This window comes from Octopus sinensis, linkage group LG1, assembly GCF_006345805.1.
Source record: "Octopus sinensis linkage group LG1, ASM634580v1, whole genome shotgun sequence".
Lineage (NCBI taxonomy): Eukaryota > Metazoa > Mollusca > Cephalopoda > Octopoda > Octopodidae > Octopus > Octopus sinensis.
The window spans coordinates 143,765,312-143,791,253 of NC_042997.1; the positions used below are offsets into that span (position 1 = coordinate 143,765,312).

General features: G+C 37.7%; 1 long non-coding RNA gene and 8 other non-coding genes across 9 annotated transcripts; 6 read left to right on the forward strand and 3 right to left on the reverse strand.

The window, feature by feature from the left end:
* Nucleotides 1-1,026: 1,026 nt before the first annotated feature.
* On the reverse strand, nt 1,027-10,507 carry LOC118766443. The gene is made up of 3 exons (XR_005002378.1): nt 10,418-10,507; nt 4,251-4,977; nt 1,027-1,272 (listed from the first exon to the last, which is right to left on the reverse strand). It is a non-coding gene; the product is annotated as an uncharacterized LOC118766443 (long non-coding RNA).
* Nucleotides 2,318-2,391, forward strand: Trnat-agu. The gene has a single exon. It is a non-coding gene; the product is annotated as a tRNA-Thr (tRNA).
* Trnat-agu lies at nt 3,085-3,158 on the forward strand. Its single transcript has one exon. It is a non-coding gene; the product is annotated as a tRNA-Thr (tRNA).
* Nucleotides 6,514-6,587, reverse strand: Trnat-agu. Its single transcript has one exon. It is a non-coding gene; the product is annotated as a tRNA-Thr (tRNA).
* Trnat-agu lies at nt 8,749-8,822 on the forward strand. Its single transcript has one exon. It is a non-coding gene; the product is annotated as a tRNA-Thr (tRNA).
* A 2,154-nt stretch (nt 10,508-12,661) lies between the features above and the next one.
* Nucleotides 12,662-12,735, forward strand: Trnat-agu. The gene has a single exon. It is a non-coding gene; the product is annotated as a tRNA-Thr (tRNA).
* Nucleotides 12,736-15,955: 3,220 nt separating this feature from the next.
* Trnat-agu lies at nt 15,956-16,029 on the forward strand. The gene has a single exon. It is a non-coding gene; the product is annotated as a tRNA-Thr (tRNA).
* Nucleotides 16,030-18,754: 2,725 nt separating this feature from the next.
* Nucleotides 18,755-18,828, reverse strand: Trnat-agu. Its single transcript has one exon. It is a non-coding gene; the product is annotated as a tRNA-Thr (tRNA).
* A 2,014-nt stretch (nt 18,829-20,842) lies between these two features.
* Trnat-agu lies at nt 20,843-20,916 on the forward strand. The gene has a single exon. It is a non-coding gene; the product is annotated as a tRNA-Thr (tRNA).
* Nucleotides 20,917-25,942: the final 5,026 nt, after the last annotated feature.

Genomic DNA, 25,942 nt, shown 5'->3' on the forward strand with positions numbered 1-25,942 from the left:
CAGTAATTTTTACAGTAAATGAGAAAACGTTATAGTAAAAATGCTCTGTTAAACTGATGTTAATAAAAATACTTGTGTAAAAATAGAGTCAATAGCGTATCATCAGGCAACAATGAACATCATTATAATTTATAACTACAGATTGTTATTGTTCGTTACACACAGATGTTACGATTGTTACATCATAACAATTCAAAGATGTTGACTTGTGTGGCTCCGTGGCTCAATTTGATAGAGCGCCAGTTTAATAGACTGTAGGTCATGGTCTCAAATCTCTCTGGATCCTTGTATATTTTTCCTAAACATTCCTTTATTTTTTTGCTTCTTCTTTGCTGAAGATACAATGGTAGAAATATTGGTTTCGAATTTAGGCACAAGACCAGTAATTTCGAAGGAAGGGTAAGTCGATTACATCGCTCTCAGTGTTCATCCGAATGGATGAAAGGTAAAGTCAAGCTCGGCGGAATTTGAACTCCGGGTATGAAAATGGACGAAATACCGCGAAGTACTTCGCCCGGCGTGCTAACGAATCTGCCAGCTCACCGCCTTTGCAGATGGTAGTATTGACGATTGTACTCTAATGCCCATTACAACTTACCATACAGGACCCGTTATATCTTATGTTGGACCGAGAGTTGTTACACTGATATGTCTGTTTTCTCTAATCTCCACTGTAGATAAGCACATATTTTAGTGTGTTTGCTAAATTAATATCAATAAAGATACTGAACTAAATTTAGCAATGACCTACGATAACAATGAACGTCATTATAATTAGTTTCAGGATAGGTTTACGTTACAATTATCGACGTCATTATAATTTAAACGTACAATGCGGCGTGACTCAGTTGGTTAGTGCAACAGTCTAGTAAACTAGAAGTCGAGTTTTCGAATCTCTCTGTAGCCTACATAATGTGAACAATTGTTTTTTTTTTCTCAAGCTAGATTGAAACCGATATTAATTTCTGAAATGTAAACAAGGCAACAAAATCTTACAGTTGAAAATAACCGATCATTTCGACCATATCATTTCACTGATTCTTTTAGTAAATCAGGAGTGAGGAAAACAATAAAAATTTTGATCTTGTTGAATGAGAAATTATTCATATACTTGACTGCTATTTCCAGTAGATCCAGTGGTTACATAAAAATTCTGCTGTCAGTGTTGAAGATTGTATCGTATGTAATGTCCAATATGATAACTCACAATAACGAAGACATTATATCTTATATTAAACCAAGAGTTATGCTGATATCTCTCTTTCTTGTAAACTTTACGGTAAATAAAAAGAAAGAGAAGCCCTAGTAAGCGTGTTCGTTAAACTAATATCATAAGTAAGAATACAAGTTTAAAAATAGAAGAGTTAATAATATATAACAAGGCACCACCAAACAACAATGAACATCATTATACTTTGTATCTATAGATTCTATGTCATTGTTCATTATGTACAGACGTTATCATTGTCAACGTCACAATAATTTAAAAGTCGCAAGCTGCATAGCCAGTTCTATAAATCAGCGATCGTTTGTTCGAGTCTCTCTCAGGCCTCGTTCCCCCCCCCCCCGCCAAAGCATTCTTAATATTTCTTCGATATAGCTTCATTGGTACAAATATTGCTTAAAAGTGCACACAAACTTATAAACTTTTTTCGGTTGTATATCATCTATTATATGGATCTTAGTATTTTCGGCGTTTCATTTTAGTAAAACTGGAGCGGTGAAAAACCAATATAGATTTGAGCTGTATATGAACCCAGAACTTGAAGACCTTGATCTAACGATCTGACGAAACCGGGGACTTGATAAGTTGATCAGTTAATTGAATTCCTACATAACTGATATTATTGAAAATTTTTATGTAATAATTGAAGACATAATAATCCTTTCTACAACAAGTACAAAACCTGAAACAGTGGGAGAGGGAGCTAGTAGATTACATCGACCCCATTACTTGACTAGTACTTATTTCAGTTTCCCGAAAGGATGAAAGGCAAAGTTGATCGTAAACTTTCAGAACGTAAACAAGGACGAAATACCTATTTCTTTATTGCTCACAAGGGGCTAAACATAGAGGGGACAAACAAGGACAGACAAACGGATTCGGTCGATTATATCGACCCCAGTGCGTAACTGGTACTTAATTTATCAACCCCGAAACGATGAAAGGCAAAGTCGACCTCGGCGGAATTTGAACTCAGAACGTAACGGCAGACGAAATACGGCTACGCATTTCGCCCGGCGTGCTAACGTTTCTGCCAGCTCGCCACCTTAATTAAAGACATAATAATAATATTATGAGCTGCATGTAATAACGGGCTCCATAGCTCAGTTGGTTAGAGCGCCAGTCTAGTAAACTGGAGGTCGAGTGTTCGAGTCCCTCTAGAGCCTAGCCCCGGTCGAAATTTTACCTTTTGGTCTGCAAAGGAGTCTATATTGGTGCTAATATTTATTTCTTTATTGCCCACAAGGGGCTAAACATAGAGGGGACAGACAAAGGGAGTAAGTCGATTACATCGGCCCCAGTGCATAGCTGGTACTTATTTAATCGACCCCGAAAGGATGAAAGGCAAAGTCGACCTCGGTGGAATTTGAACTCAGAACGCAACAGCAGACGAAATACCTATTTCTTTACTGCCCACATGGGGCTACACACAGAGCGGAGAATCACGGACAGACAAATGGATTGAGTTGATTATATCGACCCCAGTGCGTAACTGGTACTTATTTAATCGACCCCGAAAGGATGAAAAGCTAAGTCGACCTCGGCGGAATTTGAACTCAGAACGTAGCGGCAGACGAAATACCTATTTCTTTATTACCCACAAGAGGCTAAACACAGAGGAGACAAACAAGGACAGACATAGGTATTAAATCGATTACATCGACCCCAGTGCGTAACTGGTACTTAATTTATCGACCCCGAAAGGATGAAAGGCAAAGTCGACCTCGGCGGAATTCGAACTCACAACGTAACGCAGACGAAATACCACTAAGCATTTCGCCCGGTGTGCTAACGATTCTGCTAGCTCGTCGCCTTAATTAAAGACATAGTGATAATATTATGAGAATTATGTAAGAACTGGCTCCGTAGCTCAGTTGGTCAGAGTGCCAGTCTAGTAAACTGGAGGTCGAGTGTTCGAGTCCCTCTGGAGCCTAGTATTCTGTTCGTAATTTTACTTTTGCTCCGCAAAGGAGATTATGTTAGTGCTAATATTGATTCCTGAAATGCATACAAAACCACAAACGTCTGAGGTTGGTGCATTGACAGCTTCTCACGTCAGTTGTTGTAATGGAAGCCTACGCATGACGAAACGTTTCACTTTCCGTACAGGGATCAAGTGGAAAAAAAAATACTTGACAACTTGGAAGAATTCTCCTTCTTCTATGGATGATTGCTGTAACTGAGATCACTTGTTTGGAGCGACAAAAAAAAAAAAATAACAAAAAAAAACAGAAGGTTCTCACGCTGACTCTTGTATCTTATAACTCTCTTTTACTAGAACAAAGGAAAAGAATAGGTACCGAGAGCCACACTTTAGGATAGAAGAGTAATTGATTAAGTGGAACATATCTGAGGCCCGGTAGATAAGAGGAAAACTTGAACTCTACAGAAATTGACCTCACTGTGTAAACTGCCTTAACTAAATGCCAGAAAACATTATTTTTGACATTCTACTGATTGTTCAATCCATGTCTAAGGATCCATGACAACTATCGACTTTCTGCACGGTCGCTTGACGTGCTAGAAATATCATCCTGATCTTTTTAAACCATAACTTACTGTTTTAGAAAGGTGATACACATTGACAGTTGTATCACGAGAATAACGGGGTAAACTAAATATAGGATGATTAGTTTTGGAATGTCATCTTTCATGTGTGTGTTTGAACAGGGATAATTATGGGTTAAACAGCAGCAACAGCTATATTGCTTGTGATTTTATAAGAGAAATTAGTCAGATACTTGGCTGCTATTTCAAGCAAATCCATTGGTCATGCAAAGCTTCTATGTTGTTTCATTGCCGTTGTTAATATTGTACTAAGGCCATTTCGCCTAGGTCGGCTGCTTCCGCTGAGGACTAGTAATTCTCCGAGGTCAACTTTACCTTTCATGGTTGATAAAATAATAGCATTTGATAACCGAGGTTGATGTAGTAGACTAACTCCTTCACGCTACTGTTGGCCTTGCACCAAAATTTGAAACCTTCAAAATTTGAAGATTGTATTGCGATGTCCAATACAACTTACCGCAGATAACTCATTGTATCTTATGTTGGTTCGGAAGTTGTTGTACGGATATTTCTTACGTAATCTCCACTTAAGCCGACGTTATAGTGAGATTGTTTGCTGAGTAAATATTGAAAATGATACTAGAATAAATGTAACAACCTATCACCATAGCAACAATGAACGGCATTATAATTGGACACAACAGTTTCAGTATAGTTTAACCTTATAATTATCGACGTCACAATAATTTAAACATACAAGCCGACGTGTTTTCATAGGTAGGTTGGTCAGCCTGTTAATCAAATAAACTGATGATCGGGTATTCGAATCCTGCTGGAGCCTCCGTGTTATGGTCCCACTCCCGCCTTTTTTTTCACAAGCTAGATTTGGCACTGATATTGGTTTCTAAAATGCACAAAAGTCCACAAAGGTTAACACTGATGTATAATCGATTATACCGACCCCAGTATTTCACTGGGTCTTTCAGTAAATCTGCTGGGAAGAGAGCGGTAACAGTTATGATATCCTTGTTGAAAGAGTAATTTTTCGTATACTTTGCTGCTATTTCAAACGAATCCAGTGGTCACATAAAGCCTCGCTCGTCATTTCGTTACCATTAATAATTAACAATGTACTGCAATATCCAAACGATAACTTAGCATAAAGACGACTACATTATATCTTATATTAAAGTTACACTGGTCTCTCTCTCTCTCTTCTCTCTCTCTCTCTCTCTCTCTCTCTCCTCTCTCTCTCTCTCCTGATTTCTTCGCAAACATAAAGATGTTCTAGTAATAATGATTTGTTACATAAATGTCAATAAGGATAGTTGTGTAAAAATAGAGGAGTAAACAATGTAACGTGGTATCACAAAGCAACAATGAACATTATTATAATTGCTAACTACAGTTTCTATGGAATTATTCATTATACACAGATGTTACTATTGTTGACGTCACAATACTTCAAAGAGGTCGATGTGAGTGGCTTTAAAGTTAAGGTTAGACCGTCAATTTATAAAAGAGGATCTCAAGTGTTTGAGTCCCTCTAGTAGCTTATTTTTCTGGAACATTAGTTATTTCTTCTTTGTCTGAGATAGAATGATACGAATATTGATTTTAAAAATGTACACAAAGTTGCATACAAACTTCTTTAGGTGTCTATGATGGATTATTTCGACTTTAGTATTGTCGGCATTTTTAGCTTTTAGTGAAACCTGAAGGATGGAAACCAGAACAGACCTGAGCGGATAATGAACTCAGAATTGTATGTAAACACCTTGAAGACTTTGTTGTAACGATTTGACGAAACCACAAACTTTAAGTTGGTGAGATAATTGAGTTCTTAAGTAATGATGCTATTGAAATTTTTACGCAATAATTGAAGACATAGTAATCCTTTCTACTATTGGCACAAGGCCTAAAATTGTGGCGACGGGGCTAGTTGATTACATCGACTCCAGTACACGACTGGTACATGACTGAAAGCATGAAGGCAAAGTCGACCTCAGCAGAATTTGAACTCGGACCGTGAGGACTGACAAAATGCCGCTAAGCATTTCGCTAGGCGCGTTAACGATTTTGCCAGCTCGTCACCTTAATTGAAGACATAAAAGTAATAATTTAATCAGGACGTGTAGACTGGCCCCATAGCACAGTTGGTTAGAGCATCAGTCTTGTAAGCTGGAGGCTGAGTGTTCGAGTCCATGCTGTTTAATTATTCTCTTTTTGGCATATGATATTGGTTCCTGAGATGCATACATAGCCACAAACGTTTGAGGTTGGTGTATTGGAATTACCCCTGCTGCCCAAAATTTTTGGCCATGTTCCAAAATTTGAAACTAATGTTGTATTAAGGGAACGAGCTGGCAGAGTCGTTACAAAATGCTCAGCATCATTTCACCTGACTTTGGATTCTCAGTTCAAATTCAACGGAAGTCGGCTCAGCCTTTCATTCTTGCTGGGTCGATAAAAGAAGTTCCAGTTGAACACTGGGGTCGATGTAATCGTCTTAATTCTTCCTGCAATTTCTGGCCTTGTGCCAAAATTTGAAACCAACATGGACGATTGTATTTGAATGTCCAGTACAACTTACCGTATAGATCCCTGTACGGAAAGTGAAACGTTTCGTCATGCGTAGGCTTCCATTACAACAACTGACGTGAGAAGCTGTCAATGCACCAACCTCAAACGTTTGTGGTTTTGTATGCATTTCAGGAATCAATATTAGCACTAACATAATCTCCTTTGCGGAGCAAAAGTAAAATTACGAACAGAATACTAGGCTCCAGAGGGACTCGAACACTCGACCTCCAGTTTACTAGACTGGCGCTCTGACCAACTGAGCTACGGAGCCAGTTCTTACATAATGCTCATAATATTATTACTATGTCTTTAATTAAGGCGACGAGCTAGCAGAATCGTTAGCACACCGGGCGAAATGCTTAGTGGTATTTCGTCTGCGTTACGTTGTGAGTTCGAATTCCGCCGAGGTCGACTTTGCCTTTCATCCTTTCGGGGTCGATAAATTAAGTACCAGTTACGCACTGGGGTCGATGTAATCGATTTAATACCTATGTCTGTCCTTGTTTGTCTCCTCTGTGTTTAGCCTCTTGTGGGTAATAAAGAAATAGGTATTTCGTCTGCCGCTACGTTCTGAGTTCAAATTCCGCCGAGGTCGACTTAGCTTTTCATCCTTTCGGGGTCGATTAAATAAGTACCAGTTACGCACTGGGGTCGATATAATCAACTCAATCGTATGTAGTCCGAAAGCTGTTGCACTGATGTATGTCTCTCCTGTAGTCTCCACATAAAAGAACAGAAATTTTAGTGGCAGTGCAGTTTCATTATAAGTTTACGTTATAATTGTAGACGTCATAATAGTTTAAACGCACAATCCCACGTGGTTACGTGCCACAGTTCGTTAGAGTTCCAGTCAAGTAAGTGAGAGGCCTACTCAATGTGGTTTCTATTTTCCTTTTCTCAAGATAGATTGATACAGATATTGATATCTAAAATGCACACAAAGACACAAAAACTTGCAGTGGAATTTAACTACGTTAGTATTTCATTGTTTCCTTTAGTAAATACGGTAGGACGTAAACCGTAACAATTTTGATGTTGTTGAAAGAGGAATTATTCAAAAATTTGGCTACTATTTCCAGCGAAACCAGTGGTCTCATAAAGCTTCTTTCGTCGCTTTGTTGCTGTTGTCAATGGCGACCAAGGATCTTTACCTTTTGACCGACAGATTTAAAAAATAATTTTTTGTAACTAAATACTTTCAAACTTCGTACACTGGTAGAATGTGTCATATAAAACATCTTTTACTCCTAGCGTTTTTGAGAAAAGCTTATATTTAGGAAGTTATTTCACGTTAAAGTTGTAGTATTTCGGTAATTTCAACCAATCAATGACGTGTATTGAGCTGAATAAAATTACTGCAAGAACTTCCGGCGGCGTATATATCGTTTGTCACTGTTATTTAAGACAACCCTAACCGTAACACTAAAACCCCAACCCTAACACTAAAATCGTAACCCTAGCACACTAACCCTAAAACCCTAACCCTAACACCCAAACCTTAACCCAAAACCTTAAAGCTAAAACCAGTACAAACGCACGAAAGATGTCATAAATAACAGTAACAAACGAAAGATACACCGCCGATAGTTATTGTTGACAAGCAACGGCAGTAATTTTATTCAGCTCAATACACGTAAAATTCACACACCTATTGTAGCAGCCCTTCGGTTTTTCCAAGCTTTGTAAAAAAAACTTGGAAGTTTGGGCCTCCATTCAGGCCTTCCGCGAAACCCTTAAAGCCAGGAAGTTTTTGTATATATTAGAAACGTCGTAGAAAGAGCGTTTGTTAAATTAAAATTAGTAATAATACTGGGGAAAAAAATAGAGGAGCAAATAATCCTTTCTACTAAAGGCACAATGCCTGAAACTTGGGCGGAGGGGACAAATAGATTACATCGACCAGTGTTTCAATAGTACTTAATTTATTAACAACAAAAGTATGAAAGGTAAAGTCCGCGGTGGAAATTGAAATCAGAACGTAGCGACGGGCGAAATACCTCGAAACATTTCGTCTCTGCTGACGATTCTGCCAGCTTGCCAAATAGCAAGGGTTGTGATTATAATTGCTAACTACATTTCTATGTAATTATTTTTTATACACAGACATTAACATTGTTGACGTCACATTACTTTAAAGACGTAGGTGTGAGTGTCTCTAAAGTGAGTATCTCAGGTTAGACTCGCAATTTATAAAACTGGAAGTCAAGTGTTCGAGTCCCTCTAGAAGCTTATTGTTGTTTTGGAATATTTCTTTTTTTTTCTTTGTTTGAGATAGAATGATAGGAATATCGATTTCTAAAGTGTACACCAACTTACAGATTTCTTCGGATGTCTACAATGGATTATTTCCACTTTAGTAATGGGGTTATTGAAATGTCATTGCATAATAATTTAACACATAATAATAATGATTTAAGTATCTTGTACGCACTGGCTCCGTAGCTCAGATGGTTAGAGCGCCAGTCTAGTAAACTGGAGGTCGAGTGTTCGAGTCCCTCCGGAGCCTAGTATTTTCGCTGAAGATTTTCAATTTTTTTTTCTGTAAGAGGGATGATATTGATATATGTATTGTTTCCTGAATGACTTAGAAAATCCACGAACAAGCGTTTGTGGTTGATGTATGGACAGGTTCTCACGTCAGTTGTTGTTATGGAAACCTAGTCACGATGAAGCAGTTCACGTTACTTACGTCGGTCGACTTGAACTAGATACTGAAACAACTTAGCAAAATTCTTCTTCTTTCCTGGATGATCGCTTGTTTGCAGCGACCGAAGGAACATGTAGAAGGTTCTCTCACTGATTCCTGTATCTTGTGAATCGCTTTTACTATAACAGAGTTGAAGAATACGTAACAAGTGCCACACTTTAGGAAAGAAGTGTAAATGATTTTATAGACACAATTACTTCGTTGGAAGATATTTATGAGGTCTTGAAGAATGAAAGGTAAACTTGAGCTCTGCAGGAATTGAATTCGATGTGTAAATGGCCTTAACTAAATGGTAAAAGGCATTAATTACAACATTCTCTTGATTGTTCATTCAATGTCTAAGGATATAAAATAAGCCTATCGAGTTTCTGTTCATTCGATGTCTAAGGATATAAAATAAGCCTATCGAGTTTCTACGTGGCTGCTTGAAGTACTAGAAATATCAGTCAAAACCATCTAAACCATAACTTATTGTTTTAGAACGGAGATAAACTAAATATAGGATGGTCTGTTTTGGAACGCCATAGGTGTGTTTGAACAAGGTTAGTTCGGGGTTAAACAACAGCTATATTGCTTGTGATGATAAAAGAGAACTTATTCAGATAGTTGGCTTTTATGTTAAGCAGATCCATTGGTCACGCAAGCATCCTGTGTCGTTTCGTCACCGTTGGTAATATTGTATTAAGGTTGATTAATTTCGCCGAGGACGAGTAATTCGCCGAGGTCGACTTAACCTTTCATCCATTTGGGGCTGATAAAATAAGTAGCATTTGAGAACTGGGGTCGATGTAATCGACTAATTCCTATCCGCTATTTCTTGCCAAGTACCAAAATTTGAAACCCACATTGAAGATTGTATTACGAAGTCCAATACAGTTCACCGCAGATAACTCACTGTATCTTATGTTGGTGCGGGAGTTGTTGCACAGATATGTGTCTCTCTTTTGTAATCTCCACTTAAATAAGCCGACGTTATAGTGAGATTGTTTTCTGAACAAATATTAATAACGATACTAGAATAAATGAAGCACCATAGCAACAATGGGCGACATTATAATTGGTTACCACAGTTTTAGTATAGGTTTAGGTTACAATTATCTACGTTACTATCATCTAGACATACAGCTCGACGTGTCATTATAGCTTAGTTGGAAGTCGGCGAGTTGGCAGAATCGTTAGCACGCCGGGCAAAATGCCTAGTAGTATTTCGCCTGTCATTACGCTCTGAGTTCAAATTCCGCCGAGGTCGACTTTGCCTTTCATCCTTCGGGGTCGATAAATTAAGTACCAGTTACATATTGGAGTCGATCTAATCGAATGGCCCCATCCCCCAAAATTCAGGGCCTTGTGCCTAGAGTAGAAAAGATTATATCTTATATCAAACTAGAAGCTACACTGATCTCTCTCTCTCTCTCTCTCTCTCTCTCTCCTGTTTTCTTTACAGCAAATATAAAGACTTTATAGTAAGAGTGTTTTTGTTGAACTGATATGAAGAAGGATAGTTATGTAAAAATAGAGATAATAATAATATGACGTAGTATCACCAAACAACAATGAACATCGTTATAAGTTCTAACTACAGTTTCTATGGAATTATTATACACAGGCATTGTCATTGTTGACCTCAAAATATTTTAATATCATTGTTGACCTCAAAATAATTTAAAACTTCTGAAAGTTATCCAGTGTCTTTGGCACGAATATACATTTGAACAGACTGGCTAGCTGATTATCATCGGGACCTAGGGCTTCCCCCAAGGTATCGTCACATTTCGCCTCTACCACCCCTCTATAGAAGAATGTGGTAGAACTACTAACGCAGGCGTTGCCCGAGAGATGGAATATCCGGGGAGCCTTACGACACTCCGTAAACCATGTACCCAGCTTCGATCTACGATGGAACCAGGTTTCCCAGCGGAGACCACACCCGTTCACCAATCAGATGGACCCACCGGATTTCCTGTGCATCATCAACCAAGGCATCCCTAGCCCACCCTCTAACGGTTGTTGGAAGCAAATAGAACATCTCACAAGCGGCTTCGAGCCCTTCCACAAGAAGCGGAAGAGCTGTCTTTCCAGCTTGCTCAACCACGAATCAGGGCAGGAAACGACGGTTAGGCGGTAGGTGATGACCGATGCGATGAACACATTGGCCCCCTCCGCCCCTTTTCAGGGATATCTACCGCCAAGACCATGGCTATGTGGGCCACCCTTCCGCCCAAAGTTGCTGGCTTACCCCTTCCACCCAAAGTTGCTGGCTTTGTTTTAAAGTTTGAAACAAATGTTGTATTAAGGCAGCGAGCTGGCAGAATCGTTAGCGTGCCGGACAAAATGCTTAGCAGCATTTCATACGACTTTAGATTCTGAGTTCAAATTCAATTGAGATCGACCTCGCTTTTATCCTTCATGGGTCGATAAAAGAAATACCAGTTACCGATTATATCTGCGTTAGTATTTAATTGTTTCCTTAAGTAAATACGATAGGACGAAACGGTAACAATTTGGATCTTGCTGAAAGAGGAACTATTGAAAAAGTTGGCTGCTATTTCCAGTGAATCCAGTGGTCATATAAAGCATCGTTTGTCTTTTCGTTACCGTTTTTAATGAACAAGTATTGTAATGTCCAACACGATAACTTAGCATAAAGAAGACAACATTATATCTTATATTAAATCAGGAGTTACACTGATCTCTCCCTCTATCCGGTTTTCTTAACAGCAAATATAAATACATTCCAGTAGGGCGATTCGTTAAACTAATGTCAATAAAAATAATTGTGTAGAAGTAGAGGAGTAACTAATATAACGTGGTTCACGAAACAACAATGAACATAATTATAACTGTTAACTACAGTTTCTATGGAATTATATACACAGACATTACCATTGTCGACCTCACAATAATTATAGACGTCGAAGTGAGTGGCTCAATAGTTCAGGTTAGCCCGCCAATTCTTAAAACTGGGTGTCAAGTGCTCGAGTTCCTACCGAAGCTTGTTTCTTTTTCTGGAATATTTCTGTTTTTTTTTTTTCGTTTGAGATAGACTGATACAAACATTGCTTTTAAAAATATACACAAAGTTACAGATTTCTTGGATGTCTAAAATGGATTATTTTGACCTTAGAATTGTCGATGATTTTTGATTTTAGTGAAACCTGAAGGATAGAAATCAGAAAAGAGCTGGGTGGTTTATAAATCCAGACCTGTATGTAAATATGTTGAAGACCTTGTTTATGAACACAGAACTGTATATCAATATTTTGAAGACCTTGCTTTAACGATTTGACGAAACCACAGACTTTGTATGTTGGTGAGTTAGCTGAGTTCTCATGTAATGATATTGAAATATTTTTACGCAATAATTGAAAGCATAATAATGCTTTCTGCTATTGACACAAGGCCTGAAATTGTGGGGTAGGGGGACAGTCGATTACATCGACTCCGGTACATAACCGGTACTTATTTCATCCACCCCAAAATGATGGATGGCAAAGTTGACCTCGGCGGAATCTGAAGTTAGAACGTAGGGACTGATGAATGACGCTAAGCATTTCGCCCGGCGTGTTAAAGATTCTTCCATCTCGCCACCTTAATTGAAGACAAAATAAAAATTATTATTGAAACGCCGTTTGCAACGAGGCTCTGTAGCTCAGTTGGTTAGAGCGCCAGTCTAGTAAACTGGAGGTCGAGTGTTCGAATCCCTCCGGAGCCTGAGTAAGCTACTTACATTTTTATTTTGTTTCATAAAGCATATGATATTGGTGTATATATTGGTTCCTGAAATTCATACAGAGCCACAAACGTTTGGGGTTGGTGTATTCGGCTTACCCCTCCCGACCAAAATTGCCGACCTTGTTCCAAAATTCGGGACCAATGTTGTATTAAGGCAGCAAGCTGCCAGAATCGTTACTGCGCCGCACAAAATGCTTAGCTACATTTCGCCAGACATTAGGTTCCAGGTTCAAATTCCGGCTATGTCGATTTTACCTTTCATCCTTACTGGGTTCATAAAATAAGTAGCATTTGATAACTTAGATCGATGCAATTTTGAAATCAATATTGTAGATTGTACAACTTATCAAATAGAAGTCATTATATCTTATGTTGGCCCAGGAGTTGTTGCACTGACATATTTCTCTCCTGTAGTCTCCACATAAATTAACACACTTTATAGTGAAACTGTTAGCTAAACAAATATTAATAAGAATACTGGAATAAATGTAACAGAGGACCACCATAACAACAATGAACGTCATTATAATTTCTGTGTAGTTTCAATATAGGTTTAAGTTATAACCATCGAAGTCATAATAATTTAAAGGTGCGAACCGGCGTGGCTCTGTAGCTGAGATGTTCGGAGTACTAATCTAGTAAGCCGGAGTTCGAGTTTTCGATTCCTCCTGAAGCTTAAATAGTGTGGTTTCTCTTTTACTCAAGCGAGATTGATACGTATATTGATTTCTAAAATGAACACAATGCCATAAAGATTTGTAGTGGAATATAATCAATTATAACCATCTTAGTATATCACTGATTCTGTTAGTAAATCCAGAGGGATAAAAGCAGTAAGAATTTTGTTGGAAGAGGAATTAATGAGATAATGGCTGCTATTTCCAGCAAATCCAGCGTCACGTAAAGTTTCGCTTGTCATTTCGTTGCTGTTAATGTTGAACAATGTATTGTAACGTTTAGTATGATACTCATTATAAAGAAGACGACATTGTATCTTACGAGGGAGTGCAGAAACGTTCCCGGCTTGGGTACAAGAAAACAGAGGAGGATCAGTTAATTATGATCTTATTCAACAATTTTCTGTCTCAGATTCACACATTCATTGCAGCAGTCCTTCTGGTTTTCTAACCCTTGAAAAGAACTTGGAAGTTTGGGCCTCCAACAAGGCCTTCCACGAAACCTTTAAATCCCAGGAGGATTTCAGCACTCCGTCGTATATGAAATCGACGTCTTTCTCTCTTCTGTAATCTTCACTGTAAATAATATGACGCCGTAGAATGAGCGTTTGTTAAGCTAATAACAGTAATAATACTGGGGCAAAATCAGAGGAGCAAATAATCCTTTCTACTAAAGACACAACACTTGAAATTTGGTGGGAGGGGACTCGTCGATTACATAGATCACAGTGTTTCACTGGGACTTAATTTATCGACTCCAAAAGGATGAAAGGCGTAGTCGACCTCTGTGGAATTTGAACTGAGAACGTAGCCACGGGCGAAATACCACTAAACATTTCGGTCAGCGTGCTGTTCATTAATTTCATTTTTCTCTGCAAGGGAGATGATATTGGTGCACATAATGGTTCCTGAAATGCATACAAAACCACAAATAATTGAGGTTGATATCGTCAGGTTCTGACGTCAGTTGTAATGGAAACCTGCTCTTGAAGGATTTCACATTACATATATAGGTCAACTTGAACAAAAAAATGAGACAAGATGGCAAAATTCTCCTTTTACGGACGATCGCATTTTACTGAAGATCACTTGTTTGGAACGAATGAAGAAACAGATACAAGGTTCTCTCACTGATTCCTGTCTCTTACGAATCTCTTTTACGGCGTAAGAGTAAAAGAATATTACCAAGCGTCACACTTCAGGAAAGAATTGTAATTGATTATATAGGCACAATTTCTTCGTCAGAATATATTTGTGTGTGAAGGCGGCGAGCTGGTAGAAACCTTAACACGCAGGGCGAAATGCTTAGCGGTATTTCGTCTGCCGTTACGTTCTGAGTTCAAATTCCGCCGGGGTCGACTTTGCCTTTCATCCTTTCAGGATCGATAAATTAAGTACCAGTTGCGCACTGGGGTCGATATAATCGACGTAATTCCTTTGCCTGTCATTGTTTGTCCCCTCTGTGTTTAGCCCCTTGTGGGTAGTAAAGAAATAAGTATTTCGTCTGTTTACGTTCTGAGTTCAAATTTCGCCGAGGTCTACTTTGCCGTCCATCCTTTCGGGAGTCGAAGATTAAGTATCAGTTGCATACTGGGGTTGACCTAATCGACTGGCCCCTCTCCCAAAATTTCGGGCCTTGTGCCTAGAGTTCAAAAGGAATATATTTGTGTGACACCGTGTAACATATCTGACGTCCAGTAGATAGATAAACCTGAGCTCCACAGAAGTTGATTTCAATGTGTAAACGTCCTTAACTTACCACAAGGCATTAACTTCGATATTCTATTCAATAAATTTCTAGAGATATAAATAAATATGCGACAAGTATCAAGTTTCTAATGACCGCTTGACGAGTTAGAAATATAACCCAACTCTCTAATGTTTTAGGAAGGTGATACACATTAGGGGATGTTGTATCGAATTTACTGGGTAAACTAAATATAGAAGTGTCAGGGCTTGAATGCCATTATAGTTCTGTTTGAATAGAGCTAATTAAGGACTGAATAGCAATATATTAATATTCCGGTTTAAAGGGAAATTGAGATCCTCGATTCTTGTTTCTAGCAGGACCAGTGGTCATGTAAAGCTTCCTTCGGCGTTTCATTACAATAATTCAACTTCATAGAGCGCCATCATAATAAAATAGAGGTCGTGTTTTTGAATATCTCTTGAGCCTAACATTCTTTGGAATTTTTCTCTTTGCCTGAGAAAGATTTCTAAACTGCAAACGATGTCACAAATGTTTGAAGAAGTTTATTACCGATCATATCGACCTTAGAATTTCAGTTACTTTATTTTAGTGAATCCGGAGGTACGACCCCCCCCCCCCCGCCAAAAAAAAATCTGGGCGGAACATGTACTCATAGCTGTATCTAAATATATAGAAAGCCTCCTTCTAGCTAATCGACGATACATTATTAGCAATATAAAGTTGATCAATCACCGGATTGAGTTTCTACATCATAATTTATTGTTTGCATATAAATTGAAGACATAGTAATATTTTTAAAGGCTGATGCAAGTGGCTCCGTAGCTCAGATGGTTAGAGCTCCAGTCTAGTAAACTGGAGGTCGAGTGTTCGAATCCCTCTGGAGCCTAATTTATTTTTCGTTTGATCGTTTCTTTATTTAAAAAAAAAAAGAATTCTAAAATGAGCGCAAAGTCACAAAAAATTTATGTTCGTATACTATTGAGTATATTGATTTTAGAATTGCGTTGTTTATTTTAGTGAATCCGGAGAAATGAAAACCAAAGTGGATCTCGACGAGGTATGAACTTAGAGCTACTTCTGAATATCTCGATAGCTTGGTTCTCGCGACTCTCCGAGGACACAGTCCTTATTAAACTTTATTAGTGGATGAATCACTCCATTCTGTTTCAACATCATGATTTATTGTAAATATTTAACGTTACAATTATAGACATCAAAATAATAATTGAAGCCATACGTGTGTAATGGTGATATAGCTCACCCAGAACGCCAGTCTAGTCAAGTGGAGAGCGTGTATTCAATTCTCTCGACAACGATCTTTTTTTTTCAAGGTCAACTCTTTTTATTCTAAAATAGATAACATTGGTATAAATAGTGATGATTAAAATCCTTGCACAGTCACGAAAATGCTTATTGTCGATTAAAATACGTACAAAAGCAACGAATCAATAAAGCAATCTCAATATTTTCGCATGTTCCGCTAGAAACAGCGTCCAAGTTTGTGTAATATCGTACTTAAACAAGGACAAAAATCAAATACTGTATTCCTGAAAAGACGCATGGGTGGACATGGCTAGTTTACATTTGGTGGTGGAACTTTCGATTCCCAGACCGGGCATTGCGCTGTGTTCTTGAGCAGAGCGCTTCATTTCTCGTCGCTCTGCGATCACTTCGTCATCTGACATGTGGTACATGGTGCAACTGTACAGGTAATGTCGATTTGATGGAGGGAGTGAGCTTATGTGTACACAAACATTTGATGACTATAAACAAATCCTCTGTGTAGTTGTTCGGCAAGAAATTGCCGAACCCTCATACGTCGTCTTATGTTTGTGTTTATTTCCCATCATCGCTCGACAACCTGAGTTGCTTTGTTTACGTCCACGTAATTTCGCGATTCGGGAAAAAAGAAACCGATAAAATGAATGCCAAGCTTAGAAAACTAAGTACTGAGGCAAATTCGTCAAGAAGGTGCCCCATGAATGGCCTCAGTCCAAAGGTAAAAGACAATTGTTACGTAAAAAATGAAAAAGATGACCATTCAGGATTGATTCACTTATAAAAGTTAAGAACTGTGGTTTCACAGAATTGTTAGAGTGAGGTCATTAAAATATTTAGATATTAGTTTGGGTTCATATCTCACCTGGGTGTATTTTGGTCTTCATTTCTCTCGATTCACTAAAATACAGAACCAGTGAAATACTAAGGGCGATATAAGCAATTATATGCCACTGCAAACATTTGTGGCCTTGTGTACATCAGAATTAATAACTTATGATATTTAGTTAACTCCTTTTACATTCTGAATCCAATTCTCAAAGAAATCAACAATGTCTTTCATATATTTGGTATTGATAAAATATATACAAATCAAACACTATTTTCTGTCCCAAAATTGTAAGTCCTTTGTCAGTCAAGACAAAATAATTTTTAGGTATATTGTTTATATTAGTCGGATTGGCGCCCTCATCATGATCGTTGCTCTCACTTCGTTTCGATTGTTGTACGCTCCAGCTTTCCTCAGGTGTTTTGTATTCAATTGGAGCATACAACAGCTGAAATGTATTGGAAGTAATAATCAAGATGAGGACATCAGTCCGACAAATATAAACAGTGTACATAATATAAATTCCTTCTCTCACAAATATAGAATTGTAAAATAATTTATATTTATATTTCTCGCTTTGGTACCTAAAAAAATAGAACCTTTGCAGAATCATCTAATTTGATCAGACAATTATGACACATTTCTGACTCATAATCATTTTATGGTTGCCAACAACAAAATTAAATTTTCTGAAAAGTACGGTTTAAAATCTACTGACAGCACCCCATACCCATCTCTAAAATCGTCAAGCATTCCCAGATATGTGGGCCCAATGAGGGTAGGAGAAATGAGTGCAAATTATGTTTGTGATGTTTTGAGAAAGAACGAGATTCCATTTGATAACGCGGTAACGAATGTAGTGGTTCTTAATAAATAAGAAATAACTTTTCTTAACAACTAGCAAAATTGTCTCCAACTGTCTCCAGCACCACTTCATCTATTTTGCACATTATAAACACTTTGCTTTTATTCTTTTACTTGCTATCGGCCTCTTTTGTTGAATTGGTAAGTTACGGGGACGTAAATGCAGCAAAACTAGTTGTCAAGCGGTGATAGAGGGACAAACACAGACACAAAGACACACACACACACACATAGATATATGGATATACGACAGGCTTCTTTCAGTTTCAGTCTACCAAATCCACTCACTTTAGTTGGCCCAACGCTATAGCTGAAGACAGTTGCCCATAGTACCATGCATTGGAACTGAACTCAGAACCATGTGGTTGGGAAGCAAGTTTCTCGCCACAGAGCCACACCTATTTTGAGGTTACTGAGATAGATTTGGGCTGCTATTTCTAATGGGTCCAGCAGTCACGTAGTTGAAAATATAAGAAGTCAATTTGAATGCAGAATATAAAAGACAGATTGGTATAATTGATTAATATTACTATAAATAATAATTATTTGAACTCGGATACCTATCAGAAATGACATATAAGTACCAAAGTTTGGATAACAAAAAAAGAAACCCCAAAGAAACTCGAGATGCAGCATTATTAGGCTCCGGAGAGATTCGAACACTCGACCTCCAGTTTACTAGACTGGCGCTCTAACCAACTGAGCTACGGAGCCACACATAATATCTTAAATTATTCTTATGATGTTATCAACTACAATGTAAAAATTTAACTACAACAATGAATAGTGATATTCAAAGTGTATCAATTTTGTGTGACGTTTATCGTTGTTGCACTTTCTCCAGTATTCTTGCTGATACTAGTTTAACAAAGACTCATGCTACGGTGTCTGTGTTACTGTTGAGATTAAAGGTAAGACATGAAAAAATACCTGGTTTAATATAAGATATGTCTTATCCATGATAAACGAGAGGTTGAGTGTTTGAGTCCTTCTGGAGCTTAGTTTTTCAAGAATTTTTTTTCCTACTAAAATATACAAAATTGGTACGAATATTTATTTCTAAATTACATAATTACAAGCGTTTGACATGATGTATTGTCGATTATATCGACCATAGAATTTTCTTTGGAAATGAGCTTCCAGTAACAACTACTCTGCGTCAACCAGCACTAATTTCTTTTATTGGTCACTGTTAGAGAAACAAAAACATAGTGCATCAGTTGTTGCTATGGAAATCTACACAGCAGGAAAAATTGAGAGAAAGATTTCACTTCACGTATATCGGTCAACAGGTAAAAGATACGGGGATAATTTTGGAAATACTGCCTGCTGCTATATAGATGATTGAGTTTACTTTATTACTCTTTTACTCTCTCTTTTACGTGTTTCAGTCATTTGACTGCGGCCATGCTCGAGCACCGCCTTTAGTCGAGCAAATCGACCCTGAGACTTATTCTTTGTAAGCCCAGTACTTATTCTATCCGTCACTTTTGCCGAACCGCTAAGTGACGGGGTCGTACACGTACCAGCATCGGTTGTCAAGCAATGCTAGGGGGACAAACACAGACACACAAACACACACATACATATATATATATATATATACATATATACGACAGGCTTCTTTCAGTTTCCGTCTATCAAATCCACTCACAAGGCATTGGTCGGCCCGGGGCTATAGCAGAAGACACTTGCCCAAGATGCCACGCAGTGGGACTGAACCCGGAACCATGTGGTTGGTTGGCAAGCTACTTACCACACAGCCACTCCTGCGCCTGTATTGCTAGTTTAATTCATTGAGTTTGGAAAGGATTTAAATTTTTACTACGACACAATGAACAAAATGTAAATAATTCATAGTCCTCGTTCTTACGATTCCATAAAAATGTATCCCTTATCAACTTCGTAGCTGAATCATCCACTCATTATGATTTGAGAAAATTTGATTTTATTATCCATTTTATAGATCTTGTTCCTCCTTGTTATCAATAAATCCACTTCACTTATTGTCCATTTATGATTGCATAGTTTATGACATAGTCCTCTATTGACCATGGCTTTAATCGAATCTGATCTAGAAGACACACGATCAAAAGTAAACCAGTCTTGAACTCTCCGTGGTATTCCCCAAGTTGTATATACGACTACAATATCTAATTTGTTCTTCTTTGTTTTAGACAATAGGATTTGATTTAAGACCAATTCGGATGCTGTTTCTACCATATCAAGATGACATGTAGTGGATCCATCATCATTTCAGTGGCTTTGTAGGTACTGATGTTGTTGATGTTGACAGTGATGTGATATCTTACATATTCACCATTAAGAGAATATTACATCTTTTCCTAAGAACAGGTTTTTCCTCCCACATCACTCTCGTTCTTTTAGTTGATGATACTAATGTTGTTTAGTATTAAGTTAACACTGATTAAACAGATCTTTGATCAAAGATGTTCCATCTGGGACCGTCTCGTCCTTTGTAAGTTCTGGATAACGTTTAATAATATTCGATTCGGAGACGGCCGTTAAAATTACCTAAAATTTGTAAACTTTAAAGTTATTAACTTTTTATTTAATAATTCATAACAAAAATGAATTCTATTTTCATGATTAGCATACAAAACTAAATCGGTACACCACATTTGAAAACAATAGGAACAAAATTTAAAAAGAAAGAAAATTGTGATAATACCAGAAAAGATACTAATTTAGAAACAGTAGAGCATGTGGCTCCGTAGCTCAGTTGGTTAGAGCGCCAGTCTAGTAAACTGGAGGTCGAGTGTTCGAATCTCTCCGGAGCCTAGTAATACGTATCCTTCTTTTTGCTTTTCCAGCTTTGGTACAATTATATTATTTCTGATAGGTATACATTTCAAAATAATTAATCTTTGCAGTAATATCAGTAATTGTCTTTTATGTTCTGTTAGATTTTTCTTATATTTTCGACTGCCTGATTACTGAACCTGCCAGAAGCAGCAACCAAATCTATCTCAGTAATCTCAATATAGTGATAGAGGCAATGTACTGGTTGTTAAAATAGTTATTTCTCATTAAGTATCACTATGATCATTACCTCGTCATCAAATGGAATCTCGTACGTTATGAAAATATGAAAAGCATAATGCATCACCATCATTTCTCCTACCCTCGTTGGGGTCACACTTAAGAGAATATTTGACGATTTTAGAGATGGGTGCGGGATGCCATCAGCAGATTTAAAACCCTTCTTTTCGGAAATCTTAATTTTGTTGCTGGCAACCATGAAGCAATTATGAGTCAGAAATATAACAACCTTTATGTACTTTCTAATTGTCTGATTAAATTGATGCTGCGAAGGTTCTATTTTTTTTTAGGTACCAAAGCGATAAATATACAAAAAAGAAATATTTTACAATTCTATATTTGTGAAATTAGGAATTTATATTAGGTATACTATTTATATTAGTCGGACTGATGTCCTCATCTTGATTGTTGCTTTCACTAGGTTTCGGCTGTCGTATGCTCCAGTTGAATACAAACCACTGGAGCGTACAACAACCGAAACGAAGTGAGAGCAATGATCTAGATAAGGACACCGGTCCGACTAACATTCTTTTATTCTTTTATTCTGGAGCAGCGACTTTAGTCGAACAAATCGATCCCAGGATTTATTCTTTGTAAGCCTAGTACTTATTCTATCAACCTCTTTTGCCGAACCGCTAAGTTACGGGGACGTAAATACACCAACATTGGTTATCAAGCGATGTTGGTGGTGGTGTGGGAACAAGCACACACACACACAAATATATATATATATATATATTATATATATATATATATATATATATATATATATACGACGGGCTTCTTTCAGTTTCCGTCTACCAGATCCACTCACAAGGCTTTGGTCGGCTCGAGGCTATTGTAGAAGACACTTGCCCAATGTGCCACGTAGTGGGACTGAACCCGGAACCATATGATTGGGAAGCAAGCTTCTTACCACACAGCCACTTCTGTGCCTGTATATAAACAATATACCCCAAAATTTGTTTGTCTCGACTGACAAAAGACCACCAATCTTGGGGACAGAAAATAGCATTTGATTTGCATATATTTTATCAATACGAAATGTATGAAAGACAGAAAGTAAAGAAACTTACTGTTCTATATTTTAGAGATGAGGAATTCTATACATTATTATTATTTATCCAAGGCACAGGTTTTTTCCTCCCACATCACTCTCGTTCTTTTAGTTGATGATACTAATGTTGTTTAGTATTAAGTTAACACTGATTAAACAGATCTTTGATCAAAGATGTTCCATCTGGGACCGTCTCGTCCTTTGTAAGTTCTAGATAACGTTTAATAATATTCGATTCGGAGATGGCCGTTAAAATTACCTAAAATTTGTAAACTTAAAAGTTATTAACTTTTTATTTAATAATTCATATTGGGGTTAGTAGCCCGCGCTCTTAACCATTGCGCTATATGCCCACGGGCATATAGCGTAATGGTTAAGAGCGCGGGCTACTAACCCCAAGATTCCGAGTTCAATTCCAGGCAGTGCCTTGAATAAATATTAATAATGATAATAATAATATTGATAACAACAGCAAAAATACCTCAGGAATGAACCCAGGGTTGGGTTCAAAATTCTGCCAGGGCACTTGATGAAGGCTGGAGAGTAAATCAGCCGAAACGTTGTGGTAACAACAAACAAGATGTGGACACATATCCGTCCAATGTAAATAATGTAAAGGAACTTGTACTAGTACTAATTTTTAGAAGCCTTACAAAGCTGCAAGTTCATGTGTTGTCGAGTACAATACAAACGGCAATACAAGCAACGAATCGATGTAGCAACCTCTATATCTCTTTTACTCTTTTACTTGTTTCAATCATTTGACTGCGGCCATGATGGAGCACCGCATATACGTATGCTTTCGTGCTTGAAACAGCACCTGTCTTACTTGTTCCTTTCTCCTTTGCAGTTGATGATAATGATGAGGATGATGTTTATCATTAACGCAAATTCAGTAGAGCTATCTTCAATGAAGGGCGTTGCCCTTTGTCCACCCCATATATTTGTATGTGATGGATTACATTCAATATCTCCCATCTTTTTATGACGGTATATTTCGATGTTATTTCTTGTTGGTCGTTGTTCCAGCCATGACCATCCTCTCGTTTTTTTTTATTTTTGCGTATATGCAGGGAACCCGACATTACATTTTCAAGTGTATCATTTCTACGACTGAAGGACTGTAATTTGAAACAGACTCCTATACCAATCAGGCTGAGCAACCACACTACATACGAGCTCTATCACTGAGTCATGTTAACAGGACGAAGGAAAGAGATTGAAATTTTCCCCACTGAATCTCTTGTAATCTCTACAGCAATTAAGCAGATATTATAGTGGCAGTGATAATTGGAGTTAATTATAATAAATCAAAAAATGTATGTTGACCTTTTCCTTAACATGTCCACCATGAAGAATTTTTCAATCTTGAGATTATCTCCCTTCCTCAAGTTGCACAGGTTTTAATTACCATTTGGTATTTATGATATAGCTTCTAGAGGAAGGCGGTTAGCATGCCGGGCGAAATACTTAGCGGTATTTCGTCTGCCGCTACATTCTGAGTTCAAATTCCGCCGAGGTCGACTTTGCCTTTCATCCTTTCAGGGTCGATAAAATAAGTACCAGTTACGCACTGGGGTTGATATAATCGACTTAATCCGTTTGTCTGTCTTTGTTTGTCCTCTCTGAGTTTAGCTTCTTGTGGGTAGTAAAGAAATAGGTATTTTGCCCGTCGCTACGTTCTGAGTTCAAATTCCGCCGAGGTCGACTTTGCCTTTCATTCTTTCGGGCCTTGTGCCTAGAGTAGAAAGGATATAGCCTCTAGCGGTGAAGATAATTTTAATAAATCAAGTATTTATGATATTTGATATACCTGCATTTCTCTACATCGATCAATAAGAATACTTGGGTAAAAAAAACAAAACAAGATATCACTATAGCAACAATGGCGGACTTTATAATTACTAGCTTTAACGTCCTTATTCACTATCATGCTACATAATAATTATCCACATCTTAATAACTTAACTGCACTGCAGGATGTCCGTTCGTAGCCTTAACTGTTTAGATTGCCAGTTATGTAAACTGGAGATTAAGCTGTCGAAACGGTCTGGATCTCTCTCTGACTACATATTATTTTAATAAGAGAGATATCTTTATTTGAGAGGATGGTATTGTAGATTAGACCGGACTATTACTGGACTAAAAGGCGGCGAGCTGGCAGAAACGTTAGCGCGCCGGGCGAAATGCGTAGCCGTATTTCGACTGTCGTTACGTTCTGAGTTCAAATTCCGCCGAGGTCGACTTTGCCTTTCATCCTCTCGGGGTCGATAAATAAAGTACCAGTTACGCACTGGGTCGATGTAATCGACTCAATCCCTTTGTCTGTCCTTGTTTGTCCCCTCTATGTTTAGCCCCTTGTGGGTAGTAAAGAAATATATTACTGGACTAAATACGTTACTTTAGTTACAGACATCGGATGAATGAAGACCTATATATATATATATTATATATATATATATATATATATATATATATAATTAATGCACAACATATGAATTTATCCAGTGGTCCTCACAAAAATCCCCTTTAGTGGACCAGGCTACTAACCTCATCATAAAACACCACAAAGGGGTGTAATGTAGAGTCCAATTCAATTTGAATCCCGTAAATCCAATTTATTAATGAATATTTCATTAGCAGTGTATTAATATAAAGAGAGTAGGTTTGAGATGAATATATTGATTTCACCAGCTGATATCCATGTGACTACGATCGTTTCGCAGCCTCATCATAGAAAAATTATGTATGTATGTATATATGTATATATATATGTATGTATGTATGTATGTATGTATGTATGTATGTATGTATGTATGTATGTATGTATGTATGTATGTATGTATGTATGTATGTATGTATGTATGTATGTATGTATGTATGTATGTATATCAGCTAGTCTGTCCATGTTTGTTATATCTCTCTGTTTTGAGTTCAAATCCCTTCGGTGTATATTGTGCCTTTCATATTTTCGGATTCGATAAGATGATTACCCTCGAACTTGGAGACGAGTGTCCGAATGCTTGTGAAGCCTAATACATCACACTAATACTATTTTTCTCTATTTACTTAAGGGACCCGCTTACCAAAATCGTTTCAATCATGTCCACCCTGTACTTTATATTTGTCGGGAATCCTAGACTAAATTATCCAGTGTATCCTTTCTAAAGAACTTCAGAGGTTGGTGGAAATAATGAGATACCTTGCCAAAGAGAGAACTTTTTTAATCAAAAGGCCGTCGTTCATATTGTTTTATGTGAGTAATTCCTTCAGAACAATCGTCGTTGCCTGTCATCTATAAACCCATCACTCATATTCTTTGGTATGATTATCCACTTCATGGTACTACTCTTTCTCCTTCAACCAAAAAGCCTCTAACTCTTTCATGTAATTATCCAATGGCATGGCGGCACAGAATTGTTAGCACGTTGGGCGAAATGCCTAGCGGTATTTCATTCATCCTTATGTTCTGAGTTCAAATTTTGTCCAAGCCTTCTTTGCTTCTTATTCTTTCGGAGTTGATAAAATGAGTACCAGTTGAGCACTGGGGTTGTTGTAATCGAATTAACTATTTCTGGGTAAGAGTATAAAAAGAAAAAAAAACACAACAAAAACTCCACCTCTCTACCAAGCCATGTCGAGCTAGTGTGGCAGAGTAGGCTCATCCAACCAGTATGATCTTGAAGGTCACGGCCTCCACATCAGACC